This window comes from Rhodnius prolixus, unplaced genomic scaffold (assembly GCF_049639745.1).
Source record: "Rhodnius prolixus isolate KJV_2025 unplaced genomic scaffold, Rpr scaffold_1, whole genome shotgun sequence".
NCBI classification, from domain to species: Eukaryota; Metazoa; Arthropoda; class Insecta; order Hemiptera; family Reduviidae; genus Rhodnius; species Rhodnius prolixus.
Window position 1 is genome coordinate 64,332,444 of NW_027411581.1, and position 9,228 is coordinate 64,341,671.

The following is a 9,228-nucleotide window of genomic DNA, read 5'->3' on the forward strand; positions in this document are numbered from 1 at the left end:
CTTATAAACTGTGTAATAATTGCAGATACATCTTTGAACTTGTGATGCCAGAAAAAATAAGCTAGTCACTTCTCGAAGGATTGGTGCACCCTATATAGCAGTGGCTCCCCAAACTTTCTGTATCGACGCCCTCTTCTTGTTTTTTAATAAATTTTTCGCTCCGCTTACTTTTCTTCACAATTTAATTCGAGAGAAGCTGTCCTTCAAGATAAGAAGAAATTACGCCCACTAAATCAGACAAGAGCAGTAGCAACGGTGTACTTCATGCTCAACACTGGTCATGACTTCCTCCAGCATCATCTCCATAAAAGAGGTGATTCGCCCAAATGCTCGCTGTCCAATTGGTAGGATATGACGGCAGAACTTCTATAGGTGCCTATAGTACAATATATTCATCCTCACGACTGCCATTCTAGAATGGCTGGATATTATTGAACCATACGTTTTAATGGCTTAGGGAAAAAATATGAATAATTTAATATATCACTAAAGTATGTATATATTTTGTGAAGTTCTTAACAAAGCAATGCAATCTAGGTGTAAGTATATTATTATATTTGTATTTTTTATAGTACATGCGAATTTCTCAGAGTACATCTTATATTTCCCTTATATCTCAACGTTCCTTGCATATTGTATTGCTAAAAGCCTCTAATATTTATAATTTTGTGGCTTGTTTGTACTCAGAAAAGATATTTCTGACAAATGTTGCGCATCCTCCTTGCGATTATCTCACGTAATTCATCTTATATAATAATTCACACACACTCACAGTTTACAGAGCTAATTCAACGAAAATCATTAAATTTTAAGAGGTTTTACAATCAATCATCTTTTAGGTGTCAATTTATTTAATAAATCACTCCACCTTGAATCTAAGAAAGTATTAGTGTGTTATAGAGGTAAATCTCTCGAATATATGACACAAGTTTGTAAACAAGATTGTTTATAAATTTTTAAAAATTTGTGTTGTCTATTCATTCTTAAAGTTAAAACTAGATGACTAAATTTTTTTTTTTTTGGAGGGGGAATACAGAAGTTTTTCTTTTATCCAATTTAGTAAAGTTAAGCCAAATTTATAAGTGTAACTTTATTTTTATGAAGCCTTATATTAATATTTTATTTTTTGAGAGAGATTGTAAATTAAAAAAGAACGCACATATTACGGTACTTTAACTGCATCGGCTAGAATAATGGATGAAGCCACATTACAGATCTATCAGCATCTAAAATCTCAACATTATAAAAGTCTGAATTTATTTACCTATTTCGATATTATCAACATCATAATGACGTCAAATGCATACTGTCTATTCGCTTTAGTAAAACTTGCACACAATGAATTGATTAGTGTTCCAGTATGTTAATATTTCTTTTATTAATTCCAAAATATTAAGGTTTAATCAAACAAAATTAGGCTTTGAATAATATTGCAAAGGATAATGCCACATCAGATCTGTTCATTTTCTTAGATGCACCAAACTCTGTTCTTATAAATAAATAAATAAAAATTATTTTGTTTATAAAATTATTTTTAAAAGACCAAAGTCTTCTCTAGGCCTGATGAAGCCTATATCTTTAAAAGAATTTACCTACAAGACATACTCGCAAAAAATTTGTGATGCTAAACTTTAGCTGAAGTGTAGAGTGTAGGGATTGTTTGTAAAAATTAGAAAGAATGATTTTCAAAAAGCCACATTAGCCTTCCTTACTGCATTTATCAAATTGAATACTATAAACAATAATTGGAGACGATAATATAGAATTCTTACATGTTATTTCATAAATGAGTATATCCCTTTTAACTGTGCTTCTGAACTTAAAAACGTCTACTATATGTGAAACCGCTTGGTCAGTACAGATACTTTTATTTTCTTTTAAACTCCTCCAACTTCTTGGTTTTAAAAGATATATTTTACTGGGACTTGTGTGAGGGATGGTCATTAAAGTGCCACTCACATATTACAAATCCAGGGCCATCTCAGGCTAACCACAGAGTGTAGGCAGTCTAGAATTATCTTAGGCAGATATAAGCCACACAATCTCTTTATTCATGATTCTTGTTCCCCTTTGCAAAGTTCAGCAGCCTGATAACTTGTCTCTTTTGTCACTGCTGTCAACTGTTTTCAGGTAAAAGAATATTTCTCATAATACTAGGGACACAACTAAGATTGAAGTCTTTATTAGCTTTCGGCTACCACAAGTTTATATAAAATTGAAAACATATAAACTACTCTACAGCAATTTTAGATTAACAATTTTACTATTAAATTCTTTTTATTTTATTGGCTGGATCCATTTTTGTTTTTTGTTTTTTTATTGTACTTTTTATTTTTCTTTAATTTCATTGCAGTAAGAGGAATATTAATTATTTTCTTTAGTTCATTAGTGTAAAGAACATTTGTTAAATTATTTATTTAATATTTATTAGTTAATTTTACAATTGTTATTACCTAATGTTTATTAGAGCATTTATTAGTACTTGGCTTTCATTGTTATCTCAATTCATTTTGATTTTTTCATCCCACTTCTTGCATACAGATGAAATACCTATCATCAATCAATAAATGATCTTGAATTATTTTTATTATTAGCAGATTCTGTTTTGATTTTTATTAGACAGTTTTATTAGCACCATAATAATTCTTTTTATTGTGTTCTGTTATTTACAGAAACAAGTAATAATAATTAAAAATTTAACTCATTCCGTTTTTGCTCATTTTCTAAGTAGATTCAAAGAAATATTCAGAAAACTAAACTTAAATAGATTTTTTGTTATCTATTTAATTAAATTAAAGAATAAATTTGTAAGGTTAAGTGTTTATTAGTTCATTATTACTTTACTTATGTATTTCAATGAGTGAAAAGTGTTTGCTAGATAAAAATTTGGTGACAAATCTCTCGTATGTATGTAGGTGTTCCTTAAATTCAGTGTTATTTATTTATTCCTTAAATAAATAAGGGTCAGGTGAATAATTCATTATGTAAGTTCTTGTTTATGGGGATCCCAAGACAGCAGTTATTTCCATTATAGATGATTATTAATTATGTATACATTATTGTCTGCCATCTAGAATGCAAGGCGTCAAAGTAATTTACACTAATTTGTTCTTTTGTTTTATAGTAAATCATATTTATTGTTTAATGGATTATTACTACGTTATTAATGTAATTAAAAGAAGTACTTGTTAGTGAAATTATTTTAATTTTAATTTTAACATGACTTAAATAAAAAAATAATTATAATTAAATAGTAAATGACAAAAAAACAAATTAAACGGCAAATAGAAAGCAGGTTTCGTTGTCAAAATAAGAGATGGTCATAATGTGAGTAAAAAGAAATGTTTATAAATTAAAACTGTCCAGCAAGACGTTGATCGTCAAAAAGTGCACGAAAAAGCGTAACGTTGAAAAACACCCAAATTTGACAATTTTTTTTTTCTCTTTTTCTATAAAAGATAAAATTCTCAAATTTTCTTTATAATATAGGGCAAATCCTCCCTTTATAACTGTATTTTTTTTTTTTTTTTTTTTTTTGCAACAACACAGATCTAATAGATTACGAGAAAAAAAGTTGCTGAAAATGGGCAAACATGGCATTTTCAAAAAATGGTCTTGTTCTTGTTACCTTTATTGTAAACAACGTAGAGCCAAAACCCGCGAACCGATTTACATGAATGAGGTGTCATTCGATTTGGAATTTTATGTAGATTTGCCTTTTGGCGGTCTCGATGTTATACCTTGAATGGGAGAGGTGTTAGCCCCATTTATGTGATTATTTGTAAAAAAAATTGCCTACTTTAGGGATATACCATAGGATACACTTCTTTCGCTCTTGCAGTATATATACTAATGCATTTAACTCGTACATTTTTCCAAAAAAACATACAAGCGTCACTTCTTTATTGAACAGAAGCAGGAGTAGTAAGTCAGCTTGTGTTTAAAAGAGCTTCTGGATGAATGCAACATTTCAGAAATCCCAAAGAAACTAGATAAGTAGACCTGAATGATGCTGTGTGGGACGAAATTAAAGGTCAAAATTCAGATTTGACAGTTGAATGACTTTCAGGTGGGGGTTATGATCTTTCTCTGTCCCAATTTATTGAGTAATAGCAGTAAAGGCCGTAAAAAAAGTATTACTGGAGGAATAATACATGATAAGCAAATGGTTTAGTGATTCCAGACCTGCTATTTCCAAAATACTGGAACTGGAGAGATTACGGTTTAATAAGTTGTCACGAAAGGCTAAAGAAATAATAACTAATAGGCATCTCTCGAGAATGCTTTATTGTAACCACAATAAAAAAACAACCAGGATGAGATGGATGAATTACATTAACAAGAAGGATAGAAGAAAGAAATTCAAGAATATGTTATAAGCGAGTCTGGAAGTTGGAAGGTAAAAGTTAGATCTAGAGTTGCAAGGGTACGTTCACAACGGAACTGTGAGTATAGATGATAGCAGAGATGATAACTGATAGAGTAAAATATAATCGCTGATTAGTGTGCACAACGGAGCTGTGATACATGCAACATGTCCGAGTAGTGAAGAAGAGTTTTTATGTTCAGCAGCAACGAAATGGTATATTTTAAAGAAAAAAAACGCTTTAGAAAATATCATGTACATCGCATAAATAAAAAACGAAGTACTTTGGGTGAATTTCACCATTTATATAAGGAACTTAGAAATTTATCCGGATCGTTTTTTTGAATATGTGAGGATGGGTCCACCCACATTCGACTATATTTTAGAAAAAAATAAGGTCAAAATTAAGAAAACGTTGGAAAAATTGTCATGGAAATCCTATAACCATAGAAGAAAAACTACTGATTACTCTCTAAGGTAAGTAATGGTTTTATTGAGAAGAAAAACAAATAAATACACATGAAAATAAATGTAAGCACGATTTAAAAAACAAAATATTGTTTAAAAGTAAAAAATAATGAGTAAAGACAACACTAATTAATTTTTCTACCTCCATTTTGAAGCTCCGATACTGGAGTTCAGCTAGCAGAAAAATGAAAAATTTAATTCTATCATCTATGCTCGTTTTTACCAGCGCGTATGAGTCACTGGTCGCAGCTTCTTCGTTGTGCACGCTCACATTCGAATGTATTATGTTTTTCTTTAAGCGCTGATGCTTCACTGCCATCATCTCTGCTCACAGCTCCGTTGTAAACGTACCCTAAAAGGAGATCTCTGCAGGGCAGGAGTGGTGTGATGATGGTAAGGAAAAGCGTAAAAACGCCAGGAGTTAGTGACTGTTGGTGAGCCTAAAGTTCTTCAAGGGTTATAGAGTCAATTACTGACCATAATATTTTTATTATACATTATTAATCCAAAAGTTGTCACTTAATTTCAGCAAATAAATAGCAGGCAGAAATATATTTTTTCCTTTTGACAAAGACAGTATTATAGTTTTCCCAATAAAAGTCATTATTGTGCAATACACAGATTGCTTCTATTTAAAGAATGGAACAAAACAAAAAAATTCAAGATTCCATGAATCATTTAATTTATACATAGTATAGGTTACACCTTCTTGTGGGTCAATTCGCTTAACAGCCTCTCATTCAGTGAAGACAACCCCACCAGTTATAGTCCAGCCCCCCAGTTTGTGTAGCCAGACAAGCTTGGAAGGAGTGGAGTGTCTGTCTGCAGTCTGCAGAGAAGTGTACAATGTACGCTAGTTTGTATTAGTTGTACAGCGGCCTTCTGATAGTAACAAATAGTAGTGACGCAGTCAGCGTACTTTAGTTTGATTTCTCTTTACTTTAACTTCATAAAAACAAGGATGCACTAGTAAACTCAACTACTACTGTGACTGAACTCAGCTAAACAAGAAAAATGTTAAGTAAAAATAAGTTCAAAAAAAAATAATTAACTGCTACAACTACTCTACATCGAACACATATGGGCAGACTTCGCAAAATTTTAAAAACAGAATTTAATAACACTACAGGAACATGAAAATAACAGAAGCTTTTCCAAGCGATTACACTTTACCAGTTTCATTCAAAATCAACAACCCTTAGATTAAGTCTAGACTTAGATTAAGATTGAAACAATGGCATTTATCAAAAATTCCCAAATCGTCAGACGACAGATTGCTCAGCCTAATTCAAATATATAATCAGTAATAAATAACCTAACGCCTAATCACTCGTAACTCCGAAATTTAAATTGTAAACTCTGAAATTTTTCCTCAATTGAAATGTAGGAAGAATCGGAAGGATTTAAGTTTTTAGGATAAAATACTGAAGCATTTCGACAATTCACACGGATTGCAAAAGAAACACTATTGAACCAGATGCAAGCAGAGGAACTATTGAAGGAAAAATATGGGATTGAGTTATTGTTCTTTAAGAGAAATTCGCTTGTTATAAAAAGCGGGCTCTGAGATAACATCCTCAGTTACCACTGATTTCTTGATCAAGAAGTCACTCAAGCAACCTATCGTTCAGTACATGAACGGATCAGCATGGTTATAATGCGAGGGAAATTCTTCAATATTATTTCGATAAGTGTAAATGTCATTTCTTTGGGTTCTTATTACAAAGAAATACACCAGACATGAAGGTACACATGATAATAGTAACAGGTATGGAAATTTGGAAACATAACAGTGGTTATTGACGTACCATCTGTAGGTTATTCATAACAGTCAAATATGGAAATAAATTCCTAACTTTGAAGAAACTCGACCGACTGGCCACTTTACAAAATAGATTTTCCATAATTTGATATTTTCTTGAAAATGGTTCCTAAAATTTTCTTTAAACTTTTTAATCACATGTAAATTTAATTTCATTTGAAACCCCCTTTACTGTCCTTCCACTTGAAGGTTTAAATTAAGACCCAATAACCTTATATGTATATAACAATGTAATTATAATTGTCAACAACTTAAAAGCCCTGAAGATAACCTAGTCCCCAGCCATCGGAGGCCTGGCCAAATAATAATAATAATGACTGAATTTAGAAATATTCTTTCATCCATCTGGATGAAATAAATCAGTCACCAAAGCGAAGTATAATGATTTTCTGAAGGACATCTGCTTGGCTAAAATGAAGAAAACTGCATGAAGATGATGGAAACTGTACAGTACTACTGGAATTGAAATAAAGTAAAAGACGGTACAAAACATCTATCCTAAGAAAATGATTTGGCAAAAATTGATTGTGCATGTTAATGTGGACACGATATTAGTGAGACCCAGAGCACCAGAACAGTCAGTAATCAAATATTGGACGAACTATAGACAAGGACTTCTTCTTCTTATTTCTTTTTTTTCTTAAATGGATTTGAAATTAGAAAAAAAAAGAAAAAGTTAACTAGAAATGCAAATAAAAGTTTTACGAGTGTTGTTAACTCTTTAACATATTTCATTGTTGTGAACAGGTTAAGGTCATTGTCGAGTTCTATCTGTGATGCTGAGGTCCTTTAACTTTTAGCACCACTCTATTTAATTTGTTCATTGTAATTTTGTTTTGTTTTTTCCATCCTATGAAGGATTATAATATTGTAGAGCAGTTCTCAGATGTTATTTCAAGGTTATGTACAAATTTATAAGTTGCACAATTTGGATGAGAATTAATTGATACTTCAAATATTCAGAGTTTAAAGAGAATATCTAAAACTCAATTTAACACAAAATTTACTTATAAATAAATAAAATTGTAATGTTATACTTAAATAAATTTTATTGTTAAAAATGATACAAATTGACTAGCAGGTTTACAAGTGTTTACAACAAAATTCTACATTGGTGCAATACGCTCCACGTGGGGAAGTACAATGTTATTAACGCGCCAGGATATTCCCCTGATTTACCAACTTACCTATCGCCAAACACTACTGCTGGCACACACACTAACACACCTCCAATATTTGTTGTAGCAGCCAATAGGACTTGAGAGATAACCTTTTTTTCTTTTTTTTTTCTTTTATTTAGATGGCCTTGTAAACTTGAGAATACTGAACGCTTGAATCATCCATCATATCAGCTGGGAATCCTCTCATTTAGGCAAACTTTTTATCATTGACTTTATTACTATTATTATCACCAGTAATAAATGCTCAAAAAATTTTTTACTAATTCCACTGGATAAAACCAAAGGAAAAAATGATGGGTCTAGTATTTAGCGGTTGCAGTCAGGTGTTTTTATTTTATTATTAGAGAAACTAATTTTTGCTCAGGCAATTAGTAAGCATTATTATGTAATAGCTAATCTTTTATTACCCAGACTTGGGGATTATATTATTATATAATATTTGAAATTGTATTAAACATCTTCCAACACATCGGTGTATAAATTTTAAAAAACAAATACATTCACCTATTCGGGGATGTACAGGATACTCCTTCTTTTTTTTGATTTTATTAAAAATTAAAATAAAAATTAGTTTTATTAAATGGTAAATATTTACCCTAAGCAAACATTATTCCATTCTCTTGTGTTTTTCTATTGAATCTTCTTTTAGTAACGCAATAAACCTAAAATCACTACACCATGCATTTTTTAAAACAACATCACATCACCTCCTTTTTAAATAATAATTTCTTACAGTAAATTGGGATTGTTGTGAACTTAGGAATTGAGGCAGTTTTATAAAACTTGTTCTAGTTGGAGACCTAGATGAGAATAATTTTATTTAACTCACTAAATAATGCCTAAAAATCATATTATATTAATATAATTATAATCACAGCAGTAAGGAGCATAAAACAATTGTCTTCCAGATCGGCAAAAGTTGATACGCGAGGTTTATTTAATTTTCCATCTACTTTCTTACCACATTATCGAATTTTTATATATAAAAAAAAGTAAAGTAATTGCCTATTTTTTTCAGGCGAGGCTTAACGTCCAACTACCAAATTAGGTGTCGTGGACGGAGGCGACTAGCAACCTATACTTTACTGTAAATTTCTTTTATTAACCATTAAATAAAATCCAAGGCCCTAGACACCGGGAATCAAACCCACTAAACCAACAATACAACTTAGCTTCGCAGGTCTCGCCTCTTAACCGCTCTGCTACCGTCGCGCCCTCGCATTTTATACATTTTTCTTTTAATTACTTGTAAGAAGAAAATATTATCATTGGATCGCGCAGATTTTTCCATTTGAAGTTTTCTCCGGGAATTTCCCAATTAAAATAATTCAAAAAATGATATTTCAAAGCTTGTAGACAAAATAGCCGTGTTCAGAAATGCTTACTTTACT